At 42.3% G+C, this 25,951-nt stretch overlaps 1 protein-coding gene and 1 long non-coding RNA gene across 5 annotated transcripts in view; one reads left to right on the plus strand and one right to left on the minus strand.

Annotated features, from left to right (window-relative positions):
• Positions 1-25,951, plus strand: part of GPC6 (glypican 6) — a 1,111,929-nt gene that overhangs the window by 1,023,635 nt on the left and 62,343 nt on the right. The window lies entirely within an intron of this gene.
• LOC122236668 lies at positions 7,493-24,954 on the minus strand. Of its 4 annotated transcripts, none has more exons than XR_006214829.1 (6): positions 24,784-24,954; positions 15,674-15,800; positions 14,664-14,802; positions 13,566-13,718; positions 10,310-10,455; positions 7,493-7,619 (listed from the first exon to the last, which is right to left on the minus strand). It is a non-coding gene; the product is annotated as an uncharacterized LOC122236668 (long non-coding RNA). The 4 variants fall into 4 exon arrangements; XR_006214826.1 differs by lacking the exon at positions 24,784-24,954 and adding an exon at positions 16,619-16,746; XR_006214825.1 differs by lacking the exon at positions 24,784-24,954 and adding an exon at positions 16,587-16,746.

Here is a 25,951-nt window from a genome sequence, read left to right on the forward strand (position 1 = left end):
ACTGGTGAACTCTCTTGATGGGTCTGCCATATATTATAGCCTATTTTGACTGTTTATAAACAAGTCTCATGTCATCTACTCCTGTTTTAATTTTCTCCTGAAAAGATGTTTTCTGAATATTTATAAGAAGCATGTGTCCCAGAAAAGAAGGATAATTGGAAAAGACTTCCCTTAATTTCTCTAAGTGTTTCAGCAAAGAAAATGCTTCAAGGACAGCATCAAAAGAATATTCCAGTCACCCCACTGCTTTTGCCAGAGTGAAAATAACTGTAAAGCTCTTGGACATTTGCTTCTTACTAGCACTTAAAATGAGTACCTCTGTTAATTAACTTTGGGATCTTTTGGTAAATGTTCTTATATCAGTTATGATAAAGCAATTTTTTTTATGTGAACTGGCAATTATGGGGTTTATTTTAGAAATAAAGCTCCTAACCCCAACCTGGGCAAGCTGTTGCTAGAATTTATATAAAATAATTAAAATAAAACTCTCTCTCAAAAATCCATCAGTTCCATCATTTAACCTCCATTAGATCTGCAAGGAACTTGTAAACTCTTTTATATCACTAGGACACATTTTCCTTTGTTCCTCTAAAGTTATATGGGCATAAAAGTCAGTCTAGGTAGTCAGTGACTTTCAGACATACTACCCTCAAGTTATTTTTATTATCCAATAAGGAATGAATGCATTTGTATAAATTCAGCTGCTGATGGAAAACTGACTCATCAAAGACAATCACAGTCCTTCCTGCCAACAGCCAGGATTTGGTGAAGATACAAATGCCATCAGCTAACTTGGTTAAGAGATTGGTCGCATGGTCACATGTGTTTCCTGTTACCAATCCCCACCCTAGTGTCTCTCTATCCTGACCTCCTGTTACTGATTTTCAATTAAGTAGGCCAGAGGTGGTTATTTGCAAAAGATTGGTTTTCTTCCTTTTTTTCTTAAATTTACACTTCATGAATTCTCTGACATAATTTGACATGAAACTATGAATGTTTTGAAAGAAACTTCCACTGGAATGTCACTGGGGGTACAGATTATAAAAGTGCATCAACCAAAAGCGGTCAATTTTGTAGATCTGAGAATACAGAGATACTTCAGAGTATCGTCTGTGGAAGACAATTAATTGTGTAGTGCAGAAAATCGAGCACAACGTGCTCTGTAGCTCCTGGACACGCAGGGCAGGGAGTGTCTGTCATGCACTCCAGCTAATTCATCAGAGCAAAATATACTTTAAATCGTGTGTCTTAGAGGAATATATTTTATAAAAGTAGATTTAAAAGGAAAAAAAAACAGACGTGGAAGTTAATTCATCAAGTTGGCGATGGTTTAGAAAAATGAACCTCCAGTAAGTATTCAACATCGCACTGTGCGTACAGGCCTCTCAGATATTCTTCTGGTCATTCTGTGGGAGTTTGGGGGAGGGGGGCGGGGTGGTGGAATACCAGCCTACAAAGTGAAACGTTGTACCTATGCTGTGCTATTATGTATAGAATAATCTCTCTTTCTTTTTCCTTTAAATTTGTTTTCCTCTTGCTTCCCAGAGGATTGTGTGGAGGACAATGCAACATAGTGTAAGCTTTGGTCTTCTTTTTTCTTACACTCATCCTCATTTGTCTTTGTATGGTCATTCCAGAGAGCTCTTGAGAAATTCCTCCTCCTCTTCCCCTTTCCAAATTGTCTGGAGTGTGTTGAACCCTGCGCATGACCCGCGGGTTTAGCCGTTTTCCTCTCTGCCTGGTATTTATGGTGAATAACCATTTTGGTATTCTCTCCCAATGGCAAGGTTTTCAATCTTAGCTTTGTGTTCGACTAACTCGTTTGGTGGCTGATTTAAATTCTATCCCAATGTTCAGACTATGTGTAGTCTGCCTGAAAAACTAGCTCTTCCCTGATAGAATATATTGGCTTTTTTCTTCTTGTGCTGAGCGAATAATTACCTCGCTGATAATAACAACAAACCAACATCAGCTCTCATGCATAAGGAGCTAATTTTTCCATCGGCGAACACAGAGAACTTAGGGGGTTAAGAAATAGTTTGTGGTGTAGGTTGTTTACCCTTTTTTTTTTTTCCTTCCTTCTTGAAGTTACTGATGTCTCTTAGAGCATCGGAACGCTGGATATTTTTTACTACAAAGTGGTTTTTGTTGGGGCTGAGGACAGCACACCCAGGTTATCTTAGCTGACTTTCTATATTAACCATAATAATCAGATAGTTAAGTTCTCTAATCTGGTTTTCATACTAGCATCCCATACTGATAATACCTTTTAATAAAGTGCTGAACCCTGTGTAGCATTGTGGACCCAGGAGTGAAAAGGACTGTCCCCTGATGGGCACATGTTTATCCATGCAGCACGCCTATGACATCATGGTGCTCCCTGCCTGCCTGGCCTTCAATTCAGGCCTGAATTGCTCTGTTAAAATTCATTTCTTTAAAAGGAAATTGTCCCCTGAGTAGTATTCCTATTTGTCATCACAAACTGAGCCCAGGGCAGTTGGAATGAGAAAAAGAAAGTTAGGAGGTAAATCTGGAACAGGACCACTCTGGAAGAGGAGACCTTAAAGAAGGAACAGCGAAGACAGATGGCTTAAGGCCTCCTGATGCTAAATGGAGAGTGAGGGACACCTGGGTGGCTCAGTCAGTTAAGCGTCCGACTTCAGCTCAGGTCACGATCTTGCGGTCCGTGAGTTTGAGCCCCGTGTCGGGCTCTGGGCTGATGGCTCAGAGCCTGGAGCCTGCTTCTGATTCTGTGTCTCCCTCTCTCTCTGCCCCTCCCCCATTCATGCTCTGTCTCTCTCTGTCTCAAAAATAAATAAATGTTAAAAAAAATTTTTTTTTTATAAATAAAAAATAAATAAATAAATGGAGAGTGAGGGGAGAAAACATCATGGGTAGGACAAGTCAGGGTTTTATTAGTTTGGCTCATGTGATAAAATTAGGGTAGCTCCAGCTCAGATGGTATGTGCCTGCCTTTCCCAGCACATTCTCCTGATGGCTCCAGGTTTTCCAACCCATCTGATCTCCTTTTCTGATGGTTAGCAGGGGCCTTGTGGCTTTCCCCCAAAGGGAATGACTTCCTCGAACAAATTGGAAGGAAGGTAAATCATACTATCGTCCTCCACCCCCACCCAGTCTGCAGGACTTCCCTGCTGGCATCCCATAATCTCCTGTAACTGAGCCAAAAAAAAAAAAAAAAAAAAAAAAATCAGGTATCCATTATTGTATATGATTCTTTCAAAAATACAGTGCGACTTTTGAAATTCACCTGTTTGCTATTGGTGCTAAATATGAATTATTGACATTATTACATACAGATTTAAGAACTTATAAAATATCACGATATGTATGCACTTTATTTTGTTATTCTGAAACAAAATGGACAAAGCTACCCACTTCCTGGTATCATTCTGCCTGATGGTTAATACCAGTTTCAGAGTCAAATGCTGGTCATAAAAATGCTCTTCTACACCTCTTCGGGGCCATTTTGGTGTGATTTAGGATGCCTTGGTTGCAGGGATTCGGAGAAACCGTCTGTTGTTCATTTTAAATTGCCATGGCATTTCATTGTCACCTCAAAGGATTCTGCATCCGGCTAAATCCACTATTTTGCATTTCAAAAGGATGTCAGGCTGTATTTAAGAAACTACTTTATTATCTAGAGCTTCAGCCACTGTCTTTAGGTGAAACTGATATTTCCCACCTTCCACCCAGACACACACACACCCACACACACACACACACACACACACACACACTCACACACTCACACATCCCTACCTCAGTCTTTGCTTGGCCTGGGCAGGAAAAAGTAAAACCTCAGTAACAACAGTAAACCAGATTCTCCACTTTAATTAGTTTTCTAAAGATAAATGGGTCAAGGCCAGACTGGCTTTCAGCCTCTGTGGCCGCTGAATAAATTATGCCCCGTTCACCCCAGCCAACAAATGGCTGCCGCTCAATCCACTTCAGATTGTGAACTGCCCAGTCTTGCCTGAACCTGCTTTGTCTTGTTTACTGCAAAACCCCACTGAGACACCCCAGTTTCATTTTCAGTGAACCCTTGGTAATAATAGCAGCAAAATACAGTGAACTTTCAAAGCAGGGAGAAAATACAAAACAGTAAAACCAAGCCACCCAACTTATTCGGTCTTTTGGTTTCTGCCCTTCCCTGGGCAACATCAGCAGCGTGTGGTAGCTGGGAGAGCCGCCCGGCACAGGCTTCTTTCCACTTAGGAGTCTTGTGGTTGATGAGGCCCAAGTAGGGAACAGCGAAAGACAAACATGTAAAACGATGGGTTGTCTGCAGGATATTCTGCTTATTCCAGGGGCTTGGAGGATGCACAAAATCGAATTCAGTGGTGTGCACCATTGGGACCCTGGATGGAATGCCATTGTCAGCTCAGTACACCTTGAGAAGCTATTCTTTCAGGAATGTGGAAGGACAGTGAACTGGGAAAGTGTAGGTGGACCTCTCTTTAAGCTTGGGCGAGGCTATGGTCAGTTGCGTTGGGTTGTATGCCTTGGGGAGAAAGAAAAGGAATCACCCCACTGGCTATGTTATTCCCTGGGAGAAACCAAAGCCCGTTCCGTCCCCACTGCCTTACGACACATTCCGAGAATCATGGCTCTATATGAAATAAAGTCATGCTACACATTTTAAAGGGGGTATTTTTTGCACCGTTCAGGTATAAGTGATCTGAAATCATGTTGGGGGAATTCTACCAACAAAACCACTTTCAACTCTAAGTTAAACTGTCCTTCGTCCTCAGAAACATTTAAGCTAGAGCTTTGCTGACCTCTGACTGTGTCCTAAAATGAAATGTTATACTTTCAGACAACAAGTATGGCTGTACAGATTTTCTGTCTATTTGATGGTATGTTGATATGCTTATTTTCCCCTGAGACATGAACATCTCTTTCAGCATTCCTAGATTTCAGCTAACCTCAAATTGATTCATTCTTTATGCATCGGTCAATCCACAATGTATGTACTGAGGTCTCCACTGCATGGCATTTAGTAACATTAACTCCCATATACAGTCTATATCACAGTGTATCGTTAGTGGTAGCATCATCAAAAAGGCAAGAGTTACTATGTGCAAAAAAGCACAGCTTATCAAACCTGTTAGACCCATTCTGTCTCCTCCAGGAAATAACATCAAGCACAGAGTCCATAAAATGTTAGTGTACAGGAAATAGGAGTTTGATTTTGTAATCTAAGATAGATTACACCAGTAAAGAATGTGTGGAAGATGTATTAACAAATGAATTATCATTGACCCAGTATGCAAACTGAAAACATTGAAACATCGGTAGCATCTTTGGAATAGGTGATCCCCTAGCCCATTCTCTCTTCTGCAGACAGAGCTTTATGCCCATATCTTGAACCCATGGTAAACGGAAACTTTGTTGTCGGTTATGACCCGGTCAGATGACAAAGTCCACCTACACGCTCATTCAGAGTATTTGTCCTTCATCCAGCTATATAATAAGTGTTTTGGTGACTTGAATATCAAAGCCTGCATAGATAAGCCGTACTAAACTACTTAAACCATACCTTTTAAAATATGTGTTCATGAGAGGCATCAGTTGACATAGATCTTTTATTAACTTACTGAGCAGCGTAAAGAACCTTCTCTTTGTCATGGAAAATCTGCAGTGATTTTTTTCTCATCGCTGTCTGAGATATTCGCACCGCAACTCCCAAATGTGATGTTCACGCTTATGAGAGATAGAGCTGAAGAAATGGGATATTTCATAAATACTAGTTTTGATGCATTTGCCATATAATCAATCAGCTTTTAACTGACTCTGGGGCCTATGGAATACATTTTAAAGCACTGGGAATTTCCCTATTCCCATAACATACTTGGACACTCTTTACTGCTAGCGATAAACCTCAGGCATAAACATTGTGGAGAAAACCAGATGAAAAGAAACCTGTTTGAGTGAAAATTGACTTTGCTTCATAAATGTTAAAGGTAGAAAGATATCTGCAATACACAATAATTTTATTACTTAAGCTCATTCATGGTCATTATAGTCAAAGGCTCCGACTCCATGGGTATTTTCTAACACCTAAAAGATTGGCCAAGCTATTAAAAAAAAAAAAAAAGTCTGGTTGACAGTAAATGAATGAACCTGCAGCTGCAGCAGCACCATTCTATTGCTGGTTAACAAATAATTCTTTGGAAGTTGGGTTTGTGTAATATGTTTGGGAGCTTTTCCAATACTTTATCGATCTGGATAAGCCAAGCTAGGCAATGCGGCATCTCCAAACAGATCCCAAAATGGCTCACAAAGAACACAGGTTATTTCTCAGTCATGCCAAGTATCCTCTGTGAGTTTTCTGTGGGTCAGCTGCACATGATCATCCCCTTCACTCCAGGACCCAGGGTCCCAGAGCAGCCATCATCCACAGCTTCCCCTGTTAGGTAGTGGGGGTAATAGAGACTGGGGCAAAGATAGTCATTGACGTCCCCTCCTGGCACAGCACACCGTTCACAGCTCATTGGCCAGAGGACGTCATATGGCCAAGTCTGCTGTCAAAAAGGCAGGGACATGTGTCCCTCTGTGTCTCACACAGTGAAAATGGACATGTGAGTAATGGACATTTCACACAGTGAAAATGGACATGTGAGTACACAAACGTGTATGACCAAGGCAAGTGTTTTAAATTGATAAAAACCTATCTCCTTCCTGTCTCCAACTCTAAGACAGACCGTACATGAAAAAGAAGAGGAAAATCCTTCATTCGTTCAACACATACCTGTTGAACCAATAGGAACGCCAATAGGAACCAAGTACGGGTGGCTAATCAAGGAGCTCACGGCTCCTTGGGGGGATGCCAGACAAAAGTAGCTATGATTCCACTCAGACCGTATACTGGTGAAGATTGTGCTTAAATGTTTTTAGAGTTCTAAGAGAACTCTAAGTTTTTGTTACAAAGAGAGTGTCTGTATTGTCCCAGAAAACCAGTATCGCTTCGGAAGTCAGCTTGATTTTTAGCGTCGGATGGCTGTTTTGCCTAACTGAACTTTGAATTCAGTCCTAATTTAATCAGGGCAAAGGAGTCCCACTCCAAATCTTAGGACAGTATCTGAAAGGAGGAAGTAGAAGCTTTTGCCGGCAAGTAGTAGAAAATGGCAATAGAAAAGCAGAATGAGCAAAGACTTTTTTATTACCGGCATTTAATTGTCTTTCAGATCTAGACTATGTATATTTTAAGTGAGGCTTCGATATTACATTTTGCGAATACTGCTCTTGTCTGACTTGATGTCATGTTTGCTTAGGCAAAGCAATTTTTCTGCTCTTCTCCTTTCTAGGTCAGCCTAGTTGGAGCAAATCAAATTGTTCTGCCTCTCTCTTTCTTTCATACATCATCATTTAAGATCACCAAGAATTTGAGTTCTGGAACCTGCCCTTGTCTCCTTTTACAATATCTGTTTATTTCTGAACAGCATTCATGAAGGAGAACACTTTTCACAGGTTAATCAGAGAAATTGCGCGGGCCGACAGCAACAGCGAACTTATTGATCGCAGTGGAAGTCTCCAGAATGTGTGTTCCATTGGCTTCTGTGTGGAATTACTTGCAAAATCGTGGGGCTCTGATTCGGCTGGAAGAAAAATTACAATATAAATTCACAAATTATTTGTGTGTAATGAGGCAGGAAAACAATGAGTTTGTAAGTTTTATTTTAAGGGATTTTGATGTAAGGAAACTCCCCCACAGCAGCTTGAATTCATTTCAGTGAAGGACACTCATCCTGCACTTGAAAAAGCCTAGCATTTCCTTGGCCCGCTCTTCACAGCTTCTTGAGTGCCAGAGACAAGAGGTAACATGAAACAGCTAGACTAGGTCTGGGAAGAAAACACAAAGGCGGCAAACTGCTTTAATTGATCTCCTCACATAAAGTCCAAAAACCCAGAGGCTATCTTGAGTGCAAGACATGTCCTCCCGAAGATATTTCAGTTACTCAGGAAAATCAAATCTTCTTTATACAACAGTCTTCAAGGAACAAGAAATATTTCATTAGGATTTTAACAGCGAGGGCTGAAGCAAAGAAAGCCTCCTCCTCTCTTTTGTCAAGATTTCTTGACAAACAAATAAAAGCCTCCTAACATATTTCCATTAGAAAACAGTTTTGAAGTAAGAAGGAAAATGGACCTTTAGGAATATTTTTTGAAGGGGACTTTGGAGAACTTTGATGGTGATATAACAAAGAAGGCTTGAGTGTGTGTGTGTGTGTGTGTGTGTGTGTGTGTGTGGTTATTTTTTAATTGCAATACACTTTGTGTGCCAAGCAGCAACTTGAACGACCCAGAGACTGTTATAGTCACTTATCAAATTATAGTTGAAGCATGATACTTTTGCATAAATGTCTGGGATTCATCACTACTTTTTAAAATTCAAAGGCACCTAGTTGTGAGTGAAATCTGGCCACCAATTTCTAGGTCTTCCTCATCCGTCACATCATGGCTTGCCCTAAACTTTTCCCTTCCACAGAGAAGTTCCACCGCTCTCTGCTAGATTAAGCACGGCTGTTGTTGTTATTAATCACAAACATGGGAGTCTGGGTGGCTCAGTCGGTTAGGCGGCTAACTCATGGTTTCAGCTCGGGTCATGATCTCATAGTTTGTGGGTTGTGCAGATGGCACAGAGCCTGCTTGGGATTCTCTCTCTTCTCCTTCTCTCTCTGCTCCTCCCCTGCGTGCGCGCGCACACACACACACACACACACACACACACACATACTCTCTCTCTCTCTCTCTCTCTCTCAAAATAAATAAGTAAACTTTTTTAAAAGTTTTAAAATATTACAAACAACAACATATAATTTCAAAGATTTCAAATATTCATTGTGATTTTGGCTCTGACACAAAGCCTGTAGGTAGGCTTCTTGGTCTTTACAGAACGTGGCTGGTTCACCTGCAGGCTTCAGCATTCAAGGAGCGCTAAGGCTACAAAAGCTTTTCTGGAAGCCTTTAGGACTAGTCTCAGAGGATGGGCAGAGAAGCGCAAGTGAACGTGGTTTCCACATTGTTGTCAAAGAGCGTGAACACTGGAGCTTCCTGAGCTACAGCCACATAGAAAGATTACAATAAAAAGTCCCAGGGTGAATGCAGGGGAAGCTGATAAGAGACTCAAGTTCTATGAAAGTATTTGGGAAGCATGTAGCTAAATGACGGATGCAAATAACAAAGGGGAATGACGGAGCACAGAGAGGTGAGGGACGCACCACCTCTCAGGACATATTTCTGAGCAGCATGCACACCTTGTGGCCTTGCGTCCCCACCGAGGACCAACACAGAAAGGCTATTTTTTTTTCTCGAAACATTGAAACCAGACAAGGTAAAAGTACTGGCGGAGGACATGAAAAGCCCAAATTAAGCAGCTGAATCTGATGTGAAAGTGAACAGCATCCAAAATAGACTTAAAAGGGGCGCCTGGGTGGCTCAGTCGGTTAAGCGTCCGACTTCAGCTCAGGTCATGATCTCGCGGTTTGTTGAGTTCGAGCCCCGCATTGGGCTCTGTGCTGACAGCTCGGAGCCTGGAGCCTGCTTCAGATTCTGTGTCTTTCCATCTTAGCCCCTCCCCTGCTCATGCTCTGTGTCTCTCTGTCTCTCAATAATAAATAAACGTTAAAAAAAATTTTTTTTAAATAGACTTAAAAAATTCTCTGGAAGGCGAACACAGAGACGAGCCATGGACAGTAATGTAACTGTAAAATGATCAGTACTTGGAGAGTAGATTTGACTATGGGGAATGACAAGGAGAAGAAGGATCTTGCAGCCATTTGTGTCTTCCTCCATCTTGGCCTCTCTCCTTTTAAAAATAAAAAGAGAGGGGCGCCTGGGTGGCTCAGTTGGTTAAGCGTCCGACGTCAGCTCAGGTCAGGTCTGTGAGTTCAAGCCCCGCGTTGGGCTCTGTGCTGACAGCTCACAGCCTGGAGCCTGTTTCAGATTCTGTGTCTCCCTCTCTCTCTCAGCCTCCCCCATTCATGCTCTGTCTCTCTCTGTCTCAAAAAATAAACGTTAAAAAAAAATTTTTTTAATAAAAAGAGAAACAAAGACACAGAGGTTTTAAGATCTGCCCAGTGACGAAGGAGCCAGAACAAGAACCCAGGTTTCTTATTTTGATCCAGGATTTATGTCCACCAAATTGTCCCACCTGCCTGTCTTAGAAAATACAGCATCGTTCCAGACTGAAGCAGGATCTGCTTAACAGCCTATCCTGGTTCAGTGAGTAAGAACGGTCCCTCTGTGGAGTGCTTTGGAATAAACAAAAGGTTTCCATGTATTGTACCTGGTTTTTAAAACTTGAAACAACTGGAGGCAGCTGTTTGATGTTTCCCTTGAAGAGACTGCCAGTGCCAGCTTTCTGTTTCCCAAGGGCCTGATGCTATAATCCTCTTGGCGTCTGCGATGTCTCTACTGCCGTCAAAGGTCAAACTAGAGGTACACAGGCATTTTAGTGGGTTTACTGCTATTTTGTCTCTTCTTTGTTACTCACAGTACTTTCATAACATCGTCCCTCTGAAAAAAAAAAGAAGGTAGAGAAAGAAAGAGGGAGGGAGAGAAGGAAGGAAGGGAGGAGAGAAGGAAGGAAGGAAGGAAGGAAGGAAGGAAGGAAGGAAGGAAGAGAATGTAGGTAGGTAGGAAAGGAAAGAAAGGAAGGGATTTTGTTTTCTGATATGGCTATTTGGGATTCCCACAGCAACTTTGCAGAATTCCATGATGAAGCCTGGAGGAGAGCTTTGCTCACTCAAAGGGAGGTGAAGAAAAGATTTGGGGGGAGGGGTGGGTCTGGATGATCACCACCGTGAGTGTTTCCAGAATGTTAAGTCAACTATCCTCCTAAATTTGCTTTCTGTTACGTTGCTGGGATATTCTCAAAGGCTGCTGACCATGGGGGTTTGGGATTCAAGATCCTCACGTTGTAAGTTTTTCCTATATACAATAGTAGTTTGAGCAAGTAAATTATATTTGATTGAATTGATGATTAGGAGTAAAAGCTATGGCTCTATTGATTTAAAATGATAAGAAACTTTCAGCACATTATTTAAATGCTTGTGGGAATTGTACAAAGTCCCTCCAGGATTACAGACTTTTTGTTATAAGCCTTATTAGATACTTTTGTCTTCCGTGCCCAAATCATTGCATTATCTTGAATTGTGGTCATCAATTTTTTAGCCCTTTTGAGTCACCGTGATGCAGGCAGGACTGTGATTTAGCCGGAAACACCAAAGTCATGTCTGGCTGTGGGCTGGCTCGTGCCAACTCTAAAAACAAGACTGTGTGTTCAGGTAAGTAAAGCAAGATGCAAATGAACTCAGAGGTCTGATCCTTAAAAGTGCTGGCCAAGGCCTCTTTCCTCACCATGAACTTGGACCACCATCCTCAAGAGGGTCACATGAGGACCCAATGAGACAGCACTGAGCCAAAGTGCAGATTCACCATCACTGCCAGGGAAAAACAATTCAAAACATTTGCTCTCAGGGATACTTAGGGTTGCAGGTACATTGAAGTCCATCTAGTCCAATACTCTCACTTTGCCAACGAGGACCCTGGCATCCAGAGAGATGATGTGGCTGATTTGAAAACCACATTGGTTTAGGGCTGAGATATTTTTTTGCTTCTCAAACTCCATTAATTCAAGTGATACATCCAGTAATGTGTCCTTCAAAATAACGTCATTCTGGTTGTAGTAAGCCCATATAGAGAATACAGATCCATATGTATTCTAGAATAAAGAAAAGCCACAAAATTACAATCACAGAGAAATAAAGTAAAAATGAACGTGTTGAATTCACTGTCACAAAAAAAAAGGTGGATCTTTTTTTTTTTCCTCTTCTCTTTGTAGATGTACTTTTCAGAGAAGTTTTAGGTTCATAGCAAATTTGAATGGAAAGTACAGAGAGGTCCAATATACCCCCTGCCCTGACACACACACAGCCTCCTCCACTGTCAGCATTCCAGAGTGGTGCACCTGGTTTTGTTTTCTTACTGGAGATTTGTCTCCTTGGACCAGTATCTCCCCAAATGCACCCTCCGACACCCCTTAACCGCCATTCTACTGTCTGTTGCTCTAAGTTCAACTTTTTGAAATTCTACTCAAAAGTGCGATCGTACAGTATTTGTCTTTGTCTGACATATCTCACTGAACATAATGCCCTCAGAGTCTATCCGTGTTGCTGTAAATGGCAAGATTTCCTTCTTTCCCATGGCTGAATAATATTCCCTTGTGTGTGTGTGCCTATGTGTGTGTGTGTGTGTGTGTGTGTGTGTGTGCACATAGTACATCTTCTTTATCCTCTCATCTTTGATAGACACTTAGGTTGTGTCCATATCTTGGCTGTTGGGAATAGTGCTGCAATAAACTTGGGACTAAAGATATCTTTTTGACATCTTTTCGTTTCCTTTGGATAAACACCCAGTAGTGGAGTTGCTGGATCATATAGTAGTTCTATTTTTGATTTTTGGGAGTTCTCCAGACTGTTTTCCGTAGGGGCTAAGCCAATATACATTCACACCAACCATGCACTAGGATTCTCTCTTCTCCAGATCCTTGCCAATGTTCACCCTTCTTGATGACAACCATTCTAACAGATGTGAAGTGATCAGAGTGGTACATTTGTCATAATTGATGAAACTACATTGAGCATCCTTTTCATCCAGGCTGATTTCAAATTAGCTGGAAGGAGGAATCCTACCCAAAATGCTCCCATTTTCTAGTGAAAACACAGAGAAAGCACTAGAACCTTGGGTGAGTCCCTCCGATTTTCCTCCTTTAGTTAAAATGGCAGGGCGAGGAGAGCAAAGCAGATGGATGCAAGTAACGAGAAAAGATCTAAGAGCCTTTCCAGCTCACAAACTCCAGCATTCTCTGAGGAATGATGATCGATGAAGTCAGAGTAACTCGTCCCCTCCTCTTATGAAACCATCTAGAAGTGTGTGGGAAAGGAGGGTCCACCTCCAGCTCCCACTGTTATTTCATCAACAATAACTTTCTCAGGGACTTTCACATCGAAATCATGTTTGTACCTTAGCATCTTCTAGCATCCACAAGAGACAGCGAATGTTCTCAGTATATCTCCAGGACTCACATATGCCAAGGCATAGAGAGGAGAATTGTAATGTCTTTCTCCACAAGCATGATGCCATGCCCAATTTTTTTTAAAGTTTATTTATTTATTTTGCGAGAAACAGAGAGAGACAGAGAGAGAGAGAGAGAGAGAGAGAGAGCTCGTGCGAATCGGGGAGAGGCAGAGAGAGGGGGGGAGAGAGAGAATCCCAAGCAGGCCACATTGTCTGTGCAGAGCCCAATGGGGGGCTCGATCCCATGATCCGTGAGATCATGACCTGAGCCGAAATCAAGAGTCGGGTGCTTAAAAGACTGAGTTCCCCAGGGCCCCCCATGCACAACTTTTTAAATAAGGCCCCACTGCCCCTGCCAGAGCTGGCTGTTTATGGGGCTGTGGTGCCTTTCCCTGTGTCCAAAGAAGTGCTGGAGGCCGGGCCTTTGGAATCTCCTAGACATGATTCATTACTGAGCATCTCACCGCAGATGTTCTACTCTTCTGTTTTCTGGGCCTCTTTCACCTCTCCTTCCAGAGAAACCTCCGTCTTGCTGTCCGGCGCCCCCACCCTGGGGCTTCATCCTCTGCACACACTGTCCCCATGCGTCCCACAGCTGTGGCTTCGCTCACAGTTTTCTAGGCACAACACAAGAGAAAAGGTGTTTTCATATCACGGCTAATTTACCACAGTCAGGACAAACACAAAAGCAAAACATTCTAAAAATGCCAGGAACCTGGGAGGAAAGTCTGTTTGCTAGGCTGGTGCTTTGCTGTGACCTCAGATCCCTTTCCAAGATTCTCACTGTTACTGTAACACTAGGTGGCCGTATCTTCTGGAAATACAGATGCAAAAGTGCTTGGGTTATTTTCTTTTGTGAGGTGTGTGTGTGTGTGTGTGTGTGTGTGTGTGTGTGTGTTTCACCTTATTAACAGGATGTGTACTACCTAGTAAGCAGTGTGTGATCACTACTTATAAAATTGAATCAAAGTGCAAGTTGTTTCACACATTTCTCCCTTCCCTTTAGCTTTGGTGCCTTCTTTTCTTGGAACAAAGGAGGTTAGCGGAGAGGTTTCCTAAATGTGAGAAGTAGGGCCACGTTGGACTCCAGGGGACTTTAAAACCAACTTCTCCATCCAAACATGCTTCCTCATCCCTCCCCACCCCCCGACATTTTGGGGAAAGAAATAGCAAAGGGTTACCTTTTGCCCTTCCTGGAGATAGACTACAAAGCCAGAAGTTAGAGAAAGATGTGTTGCGGCTATCTCAAAGGACCTCTCTGCCCACTAGACCAGCATTTCTGAATATGTAGGACCGGGATCACCTACATCAGAAGCTTTTTTTAAAAAAACAAATTGCTGAGGGCCAACCAAGAGCCACACCAAATCAGCCATGCCGGGGCTGAGGGACAACGGATCTGTACATTCAACACACTCTCTAGTGATTCTGATGCTAAAGCTCTGGAGGACCTGCCTTTTTACTCTGCATTCACCACCAAAGAGTCCAATGTATGTTTCCCGGAAGAAGGGTACTCCATTAGATGTGTACGAATGAATTCTTGGCTTGCGTGTGGTAGAACTTACCCTACAGTGAGCTCCCAACAGAGAGAGAAGAATCCTAAGACTTCCTGGCAATTCTAGATTGAAGCTCTGCTTCCTGGCCGTCCCTGCTGCCGGTCTCACTGATGTCACAAACTTCAACCACAGTCTTGTATCACTGCTCCTTTTCCAGAAGCAAATGTAAAGAGAAACACCACACAGCCAGCTGCTGGAAATCTTTCTAGAAAGAGCTTCTATATAAATCAAACAGCCTAATAATTCATGAATATTTCTGAACTTCTTTGTCACTTAATCCACATCATATGGTAGCTTCTTGTTCTGGGAAGTGCAAGTGAACTCATTTCAGCCCCTTGCTCTGTGTTCAGTTGAGAAGTGGGGTGGCCTGGTGTGGGAGGGGGCTGCTTGCTGATCTGGGAGTCAGGGCTCTAGCCCCACTGCTTCCTCGGCATCACCGTGTGGCCTTGCATGGCTGACTTCTACTCGTCTGCAAAATGAGGGATGGCTGGACTACAGTGGCTCCACCATCCCCTCCTGGGACACAATCGCAAGCTTCCGTAAGTGTAGAACGTGTGACCCCATTGAACACTGATCAGCAGGGTCCGGATCACACTTGGGAGCTCCTGAGAAAGAACTCTGTGGGGCCAAAAGCCCAGCTGAACGAAGGCTGGCAAGATGCTTCCCACAGAAACTAGAGTCCTCAAAGTTTTATTTATTTTTCAGAACATCTGCCTAATGTCTTTTAGGGCATGATTCATATTTTTTTGTTGTCCAAAAGGGAGTCCAAGAGGGACAGAGTAAAGAAACCAAATGAAATGACCTCAAGAATATCCCAAAAGAATAGAGGTAGGGGAAAAGTCATGCTTGAATTTAAGCCATTGAAAACATTTGGCAAAACGCAGAGTTCTTCCTGCATGTTCAATGTTGTGAATTTTCACATGAGCTCACATTGTTCCCAGAACCCACCAGACCCTGGCCCCTCACATCCTCTACCTAGAAGGATGAGGCTCCCAGGAGTGAATCTGCACCTCACGTACCCTCTGCAGCTGCCATCTGCTTAGTCTGGGAGCCGTCCAACTCCTCCCATACTTCCTCTTTGAGATAGGATGTCCCAAATTACACAGCCAAGGTCTTCAGCCCAGGGGGGTTTATTCTCCACTGGATCTGCAGAGTGAGAAAATGGATCTGATCTTGAACGACTGTGATTAAACAATTGCATAAATGTCATTGAAATTCGTGTTTTCCCAGGTGAAAATGGCCTTATATTCACAATGTTGGGTTCCACACATTTAGAAGACCCCCCAGAATCTGGAACTGTCCCATAATTTCCCCAAAGTTTTCTTTTTTCTTCTCCTTCTTGACTTAGCTTGGTCTTATTCAAGATAGAAATCCCTGGGTCAGAAATTTTGCCTAGTCCCATAAATATGACTTTTCCAAGGTCCCAAGAGGCAGAAAGGAAGCCAAATGTGATTACCCAGCCTCTAGGCTTTCATCATGGTGTGATTCCTCAAAGGAGCTGAAGGTAGTGCACATTTCTGAACTTAAATATCCCTTCCAAGAGGCTCTGCCCCGTTGCTTTGATGAGGAAAGAGTCATAAGAGGGATTTTCACACAGGGACAAAGCAATGTGCCGTGCGGCCTGTTTTATCTGTGTTCTCTTGACCAATATGGCTATCACTGTGTGTGAATAAGTTCAACTCCTCTTTCCTCCTCTCCTCCCCTCTCCTCCCCTCCTCCTCTCTGCTGTCATCCTGGAAACTACCTTTGCCTGCTCCCTGCCTATTGACAGTTTTTAAGACCATTTTCAAATATCGGGCAAGCAAAAATGTTACCTCATTTAAAGTCAAGTGCCCTTGGGCAAGCCAGTTAATTTCTCTGAGCCTCTAATTCAGCAACTCTCAATTTTGACTCTACATTAAAGTTACCTGGAGAACTTAAATAAGTACTCACGTCTGGTCCCTATCCCCACAGAATGCTGATACCTTTGGTTTGGGGCTGGACAAGGCTTGGTATTTGGCAGGCTCCCCAAGAGTTTCCAGTGTGTAGCCCACTGCTCTAGGTCCTAAATCTTCAAAGTGAGGTTCTTAGGCCAGCTGTATCAGTCTCACCTGGATGCCTATTAGAAGTGAAGAGCCTCAGGCCCCATCCCCAGACCTGCCACATCTGAATCTATGTTTCAACAAGACCCCCAGGTGTTTCATAGGTACATCGTAGTAAGAGAATCGTGGTTCCAAGTCCTTAACATGTCAAAGAGGATAATAATGTTCATGGGGTACTGAGCTCTCTGCCACATGTTTTTCCCCATGTAATCCCAAAAATCTAAAGAGGAGAGACTGTGCCTGTAGGCTCTTAAGACCTTAGCCTGATTCCCAAAGCCCTGGTACGTGAACATGTAGGTTTTCTGGGGAGTAGCAATTATTCCCTTAATGTGGTTTTCTTAAGAGGCTGATTGTTAAATGACTGTGCAAAATGGTCCCACAAGTTTAGTATTTCCATTTGATCTCAGAAATTGGATTTCCCCAAAAAAAATTTAATAAAATTTGCCTTCTTTTTCCATCACATTTTAGTTTAATTCAGGCATTATAAATCAACTCTAGCTGGCAGGCTCATTTGAGGAAAAGCGGTTTTAGGATGGGGATTAGTTAAATTGGTGAAACAGAAGCTGAATGAATTGGGTTCGAGCTGATCGGACAAGTTTGTTTGAAGAGGTCAGCAAACTATGGTCCACAGACCACAACAACATCTCCTCCTTGTAAATAAGGCTTTACTGGAACACAGCCCCGCTCATCCATTTGGGTATCATTCATGCTGCTTTCACACCACCATATTAGCACTACAATACATGACTCCTACAATGGTAGTAGTCACAAGAGAGACCATATGGCCTACAAAGCCCAAAATAACACTGTCCGTGTCCCAAAGCCTATGTTCCACTAGCCTGTCACAGAAAAAATTTGCCTGTTCCTGGTTTAGAGCGACTACTGAGGCCAAGGTTGGGTGTTCACCGGCCATCTGGGCCCACTTGTTTGGCTCTGTGGCCCAGTCTCTGACCCTGTGTAGTCACAGCAAGCCCGGTGGGTTGGGAGGGAGTGGCCAGAGCACCCAGTATAGATTCATCTGCATTCTGGGAACAAACGGGAGCAAAGAGAACATCCTCTTTGCATATGATGTCTGTCAAGTTGGTAGCAGTATTGCTTGAGCTTCTATCTGACATGTCCCCATTATAAGTAAATATGTTCCAAAATAACGTTGGAAAAGAGCCTAGCAAGAAAACCCTGAGTTAAACACAGAAATGCAAGATTTCTAGTCAAGGCGGAAAGCAAGAATCTTTACCTAGGAAAAGTGAAAGGTAAACTAATTTATTTCCAGGCTATCTCAAGCAGGAAATTCCTTCCTCTGGAGAGGTTTCAAGTGCTTAGAACATAGACATTAACCGAAATTTGGATTATTTCAAAGAGTTCCTAAAACAAAAGTATATACTCTTTTCTATTTTTTTTTTCTCTTCAGTAGGCTATGGAGAAATCAAAAGTCACTTCAGATTTGATTTCAGCTCTCAGCCTGAGAACCACTAACTGCTGACTATGTAGCAGTGATGTTTTGTGTGATAAGAATTAAAAGAAAGATGGATAGAGGTAGGCAGAAAGAATCTCCCCAAACGTCGGTCCTTGAAACTGGATGTTCCTTTGGCTATATTTCATATTTCTGAATTTGATATTTTTTCTCTGATAATTCCTCTGAGTTTGGGTCCCTTTTTTCATCCAAGTTGGGCTTCTGTGTCTTCCAGTAGGTGCTTTGAGGCCAAGAAGCTGGCCATCAGGGGACCTAATGAGGCCCATGGATAGCAGCTGGATTGAACTGAAGTATAGCAATTAGCTTTTGCCTAATTCCATCCAAATGGTGTTTCTAGATCTGCAACGGTTGATACGTAGTGAAAGTTCCAAGTGGGGGGGAAAGAAAAAAAGAGCAAGAGAAAGATACTAACAGTCGTGGGTCTAACAGATTGTTCTAATTATATTCTCACGGTTTCATTTTGCAAGTTTTGATCAAAATGAAAAATTTGAAGTCTTTGCATAATCTCTCTGTACATACTTTGTGCTGCCAGTTTACTCTCTCTGGCACGGGGCTGGCTCAGCTGTTGGTCTCTGGCGTAGGGATACCGAAATGTGGCCGATGCCGCCTTCAGAGCAGAACTAGAAATGTGTGGTTTAAAGCTATATAATGGCTTGAGAGGAATGATGATGCCCTTTTGTCAAATTATTGTAACAAGATTATTTTCCCAAAGGATTTTTTAGTACTCTGGAATTATATATATATATAAATATATTTATATATATATATATTTAGGGAGAGAGAGAGAGAATCCATTTGGTGGTTCTGACTAAATTGACCAGTAATGAGTTTTGCTATGAGTAAATTTGATGTCAGGAGTTTGCTAGAGAAGTAACAGATGTGAAGATCTCTGTTTACAGGAAAGACACTTTTCTTTTGGCCACTGCATGTGAGTTATGGGAGAGGTTAACATTTTCTTTTCTCTGTATGTTTACATCAAGGTTCTGGAAATCATTGAGAGGAGATGACAAGAGTACAAGACAAGATATTCCCTGGGGCAATAGATGAGGGATTTAGGGATGAAATTGGTCTGTGCATCAGGAATGGAAAAGATCCCAGGCTCTTCATATGCTTTATGAATTAATATCTGTATCCACTACCTTCTTCATATAGTGCTGAGCCGGAAAGTCTTCTGAGCCACTGAAGTTAGCTGTAAAGTACTCACGACCTCCCTTAATGTTTTTTGCTACATCCTTCTTTTATTTTATTTATAAGTTTGAAATTTTAGGTAATCAGTTTCTTGGCTCGCTTTTTGCCCTTTCCCAGATTTTGCAATACCTGCAGTCCTGGCCATAAATCTCGTTTAAGACCAATACTGTACAGGATCTCGTCAGCATCTGACTGTGCTGGCTCTGAGACCCAATCCTGAGATTCTGAGTCGGTCACCAGAACCGCAGCCTGACAAGTTTTGGGGGTTCACCCCTTGTCAAACTAGGATAAACCCAATTTTAGAATCTGGGCAGGCTCTGTCCCTTCCTGGTGGATCCCAAAAGGAAACCAGTCACGTGGACTGCAATTCACTTCTTGTATTCCCCTGAGAAGTTGTGGCCAATAATAGTAAATGAAATCTGTGAGTTGTTGTACAGTTTGCAAATGCACTTGGACTAATCTTCCTTAATCTTTGCAGTAACTCAACAAGTGAGGTATTATCTTCTTGATTTTACCAATTCAGGAAGTTGAAGTCCACAGAAATTAAGTAAGCTTCCCTGTGATTTCACAGTTAAGTAGCAGCGATAGGATTCAGATGCAGATCCTCTGACCCCAAATACCATTCCTTTCCCACTGCAATAAACCACCTACGTATTAACCGGCAAATGAAGACAGCCAGTAAAGCAGAAATCTAATGAGTGATTAAGAAGCTCATGTAACTGCAGAACCAAAGGAAGAGAAGGTGTTCAGATGGTGGGAAAGGAGAATGAGTGTGCAGGAAACAAAGAAGCAGAGAGAAAAGTCATTTTTAAAAAAGATGAAATCACAACTATGAGTCAAGTTCCTTATAGAAAAGCCCAGCCTCTCTCCTGTTTTCCAAACATTCCACACATTGCCTTGATCAAGACTTGGAAAGACTTGTTGAAACTAAAAAAGTATAGAGCATCTTCTATGGTTTCTTCTGTTTTGTTTTTATTACTTATCAAGGGCTGGAGAGTCAGTATGTTCTATTTTGCTGGCAAATCTGTCACAACTACTTGAGTCTGTCATTCTTGCATGAAAGCAGCCATAGCTAATATGTAAATGAATGGGCATGGCTGTGTGCCAGTGAAATTTATTTACAGAAACAGTAGCCAACTGGAAAACCCAGCTTGCTGGCCCTTGCCTTAAAACAATAGCTTCCAACCCATGTTGAAACATGACTGCACGTTACAATCCCCTCAGAAACAGTAAAAAATACTAATGCCCCTGCGTCTTTCCCTACAATAGCTGAATCGTTCTGAAGTGAGATCCAGGCATCGATATATATTTCTAAAGCCTCCCGGAAATTCTGGTGTCAAAGCAAGATGAGGGCCACTGACCTAGATTCTAAGACAGTGGTTCTCAAAGTACAGTCCCCAGGAAGGACAGCAACTTCAGCATCCCCCGGGAACTTGTTGGGAATCAAATTCTCAAGCCCAACTCCAGACCTTCCAAATCTGAAAGTCAGGGAATGGGGCCTGGAATCTGCATGTTAACAAGCCCCTCAGGTGGTTCTGAAGTACAATCAAGTTTGAGAACCACAGGTCTAGGGCCTAGAGAGTAAGCATTCAGCCCCAGGGCTCTTCCCTCATGGGTAAATTAGGTATTAAGTTCTAGAGCCAGCACCAAATTTGCATCAAAAATGCAGCTTCAAGCCCCCCTTCTGACTGTTAGTATACCCCCCTGAGCCTCAGAGTCTCCCTGTTGGGAAAAGAGTAACGTATCATCTATACCTCTATGGTGTGTATGGTGGTTAAGTGATTAGATGTTTTCAAAGACAACTAAAAAACTATCAAGCACCCCACATAGGAAACCATTAACTACAGTTGAACTGAGATTGAAGGATATGCTGGTTTCCATGGGCTTGGTCCATGGTTCTTGGTTGAGGAGGCTGCAGTGGCCCAAAGGGTTACCATGAAGCATAATCTAGAAAGTGGTCTATCCTTCCAGCCTTTTGGTGATTCTGCTTTCTGAACTACAATGAAGCCCCGAAGAAAGGAAAACAGGACAGGAGTAATGCACCTATGTAGTCAAGGGGATGAAGGAGGCACTATCTCAGGAAAGCCAGGAAGACAGCTAGAATTAAGGCTGATAGGATGTGCTCAAGGCACACATACCCTTGTATAAAGTAAGCAAAGTGAACAATGAATCCTCCCAGAGATATTTTTCCAGCATTCTCAGAGCCACACCGCTTGCTACACCTTGACATATGTTACCTGTCAAAAAGTAGCACCGACTACAATCACAAACGTATTCAAAAACGTCTAGACACCTTTGTGAAGAACATACATAATTTGTTCCTAAGACAAACTGGGATGCTTTGGAGGTAAATTTATAGTCCTGTAGGTTTGACATCTAAGAGGATAAACATTTGACATAAAGTATCCCTTAGAACCTCTTTTAGAATATAATGTCCTAAAAGAGTCAGGATCTAACACAGTGTGGTGATTCTTGAGTTCTTGTGAGACCGAAACCAAGAAATGTCTCAGAACATCTGCTGTTTTAGGAATGTGTGGATTGAACTGAATAGTCCCAACATAAAGACTCTTCAGAAATCAACCATCTTGTACAGTCTCTAGAGTTACTCTCTGAACTTCAGGGAAAATATCGATGCCAAAATCAACACCACTATTAAAACTCCCCCATCTTGCCTTCCTGTCTAAGTGCAAGACCCAGCTCTCTCAGATGTTATTTTATTTTCTTTCTTTCTTTCTTTCTTTCTTTCTTTCTTTCTTTCTTTTTTTTTTTTTTTTGGTTCATCTGCAGCATAAACGATGAGGAAAGGCAAGGTCAGCGAGAGGTTTATTCTTCTTTACTTGGACAAAGGCTTGGGAAGTGTTGTTTAGACATTTTCTTATGTAGATTAGATATTAACTTTTAGTAGTAAAATGCCCTGAGAAGCATTTTGCTGGGAGATGCTGGGAAAATTTGAAGTGGGTTAAAATGAGCCATGATACACCAGACCTGCAGGTGTGGCACCTGGAGTCCAATGAGGGGGGATTACCTCCTATGTTTCCCTTCTAGCCTTGCTAAGATTTCCTAACCCCAGAGGACACATCCAGACTGCTTTTCTCAGGGCAGCGTAACTGCCTAGTACATAGATCAGTTGAAATATGAACCAAGGAGGGTGTGAACTGGCTCAAAATATGCTGATTTCCAGATGTTCTTAGATTCTCTCAAACCCTGATTGCCCCCAAAGACCATCCTGAGTTGGTGGATGGCAGTGATTACTCATATTTCTTTTCCATGATCAAGGCAATAATTTTAAAGCCCCGCAGTCTTCTCATGAGCCTATGTCTGGGTCTTGTCTAGGTCATATATTACTTCTCAGTATGAAAATTGCAGAGTCTCACTGGATTGGGCTGTAAAATATCTGCACACTGATGCTGGTTTTTTGATTTGTTGCTCTTCCCAGGATGGAAAAGTTCTCAGAAATCTGAATGAAGGGCTGGTGTTTTATATAGTGACCTTCCGTGAAAGAAAGGTCATGAAATGTCTCCTTTCTCTGCCACAAAAATCAGGAAACAAGGAGAACCGTTATGAACGTGTTTCAGGGAAATAAAAAAAAAAATATCTAAAAGCAGTGAATTTGAGTTTACACGGGAAAAAAAAAAATATTTGCAAAGCATGCTTAGAACGGACGTTATTATTGCATTCTAAAATCTCACTGACTTGGGAATTAAAAAAGAAATCCACCGTGTGAAAAAGTTGAGATCACAAATGCTAAAACTCTGGGAGGTTCTTTTGAGTCTGTTTATCTGATAGCTGGGTTAAATAAAGGCTCATAAAAACCGTTATGAAGGGCAGTCTTCCACCTGTTTATGGAATGAAATAAAAGTCTATCACCAGACAGGTAGCACCATGAGGAGAAAAGAATTTTTACCCTTTCTACTTCCACCCTGTTCAGAGACACATTTGTGGCCACCTACCTCACCATCCCATTAGCCTTTGAGCTGACATATTTCCTCCCAGTACCTTATGAGAAGAAATACGACAACTCTCCAGTTGCATGGGAGAAAGGAAAAAGAATTTGATCTCAGTTCCTATGAGAGCTCTCACCCGCAAAGGAAGTGATCTTAGTGTCTCAGAGTCTTTGCTTTCCCAATTTGTAAGATGAAGTTAATAATATCTGATGGGGAGAGGTTAAGTGTTTCATCTCAGTTCACACCTGGTTAGAAGCAGAGTGGGGACTTGAACCTGGCTTGGGCCGTAACAGAGCGCGTTTGATCCATGGTATTGATATCTGATGAGTAAAGGGGATGGGACACAGAAAACCCTCACAACTGGGCCTTATACACAGTGAGCTCTCTGTACAAACCTGTTCCCATTTTCTTTTCTCTTATTCCCTGTGCCTTATGCCATGTTACCCCTGTCTCCTGAAGCACTTGATGCATTCTGTGACCTTCGATGGCACACACTAAGTATGGACATAGGTGATTCATGTGCCTTTAATGCTTTCTGGCCCAATTATTGCTACTGTGTCCTTTTATTTGTTTACCTGTCATCCTTGCATTGCAATGGATTTCATTTCATGCCGCCATATAGTGTTGTGCTTGCAGTTCTTCATTAACAATGATCATTTTAAAAGATAAAAATCATAGGGGCACCTGGGTGGCTCAGTCGGTTAAGCGTCCGACTTCGGCTCGGGTCATGATCTCGCGGTTCGTGAGTTCAAGCCCCGCATCGGGCTCTGTGCTGACAGCTCAGAGCCTGGAGCCTGTTTCGGATTCTGTGTCTCCCTCTCTCTCTCTGACCCTCCCCCGTTCATGCTATCTCAAAAATAAATAAACGTTTAAAAAAAAATTAAAAAAAAAAGATAAAAATCATAGATGATCAATTTTCACTTACGGATCAGGAATTTGAAAAATAATCCCAGCACCCTCAGGGGAAGATTTCACGTACAGATTGCTAATCTGCCTCCGGCTACAGCTGACACCAAGGAGTTTGGGGGAAGAGAACAAAATGCAAAGGAGGACTGAGAGCCAGGAGCAGAGCGAGCCAATGCCGCTTGCTAGAACTATCTTTCCTGAGCATAAATTGACAGCTACTCTGCCCATCTGCTTCCCTTTACCTGAGGTTAGATTTATTGGGCCCACAAGATGCTGTTTTTAGCTACTCTTGGTCCTGGGATTTCCTGGCCATCCATGTTCCAGAGCCTCCAGGTGCCCCATAATGACATCACTGAACCCCACCACGGTGTGCTCAAAGGAAGTCATATGGCGGTAGCCAGCCTCTACTGAGAACTAACACGTGCCTGTTTTCATTCCTTTAATCCACATAACAACCCAAAATTTTATGGATGAGGAAATGGAATCACAGAGTGGCCAGAAGAAATTCCACCAGATTTAGAAGTCTGTAATAAACTCACGTAAAACGCCTTGAGGAGAGCCCAGCCAGGAAGTGATTTCCATATTACACACTTGAGGTTGATTTAGGGACTGAGTCACAGTGGGAGACAGCTGATGTTTCAGAAATGTTTTGACCCTAATATTTAACTGGTTAACCTTCTGTCTTGCCATTGCCCTTAGCTTAGGAGAGTGTAAGGTCATGATCTCCATTTTGAAATGAGGCATTGTGCTCTAACCATTGACCCAGCTGGGCAAACCCTGCATCATAATTAAATGCTGTTGTTACCATGGGCATAGACTTCATAGACTGCAGGGGTATTATTTTAGGAGTTTTCTTTCCTAATCACTCACTTCCTAACACTTGCTGTCATTCACGTATCCTCACAGTGTAACTTATCTCTGTGACTACTCTCTCAGGGCCTGTGATAGTCAGTCATGGCTACAACCTCAAGAAATTTACTGCTCAGGGAAAAATAAGCTAAACGTGAATATTTTGCAACTTAGGGTCAGTGTTTTACTGGAACCATGAGAACAGGAATGCATGAAAAAAGATCCAAAGGGTGGAAGAGTGATGCTCTTAGCTGGTCCAAGTAGTGAAATAAAAGTGTGCTGGTATGGAATGAAATCCTAGTGCTTGTACTCTACACTTTCTAAGAAAGACCTAGGGAAATTATGATCTGCCTAACTTCTAAGGTTGCAAAGCCAAATGACAGAAATCATGAGAAACTTCTCATTTTTCCTTAAGATGATACCAACTCACCTTAAAGGTGTCGAAAGAGCAAAGAACTGGCTAAATGGCACCCAGGGGCAGGGGCAGCAGAGCAAGAGTATGAATCAAGCTGGAAGTCATGGTAATAGGAGGATCTGGGCTCTGGAGGAAATCGTTTTAATTGTGAAGTGTTCTCGCACGTGCTGCTAGAAACTCATAGGAGAATTTTATAATTATTTTACATATTTTATAATACCAAGAAGAAAACTCGGAAAATTAGACTGTATTGCCACTTTAATTCAAACTGATCAATGATCGTGCAAGATATAGACATCTGTCTTCCTAAATCATGAATTCTTTTCAACTCTTATGTAATGACTGCACCATTCATTCATGGGTTTCTTACAGTCATGTATCAACAGTTTCAACAGTCATGTATGTGCCATGATCTGGCAGGTGATTGCCACATAACAAACAAT

Source organism: Panthera tigris, chromosome A1 (genome assembly GCF_018350195.1).
Source record: "Panthera tigris isolate Pti1 chromosome A1, P.tigris_Pti1_mat1.1, whole genome shotgun sequence".
NCBI lineage: Eukaryota > Metazoa > Chordata > Mammalia > Carnivora > Felidae > Panthera > Panthera tigris.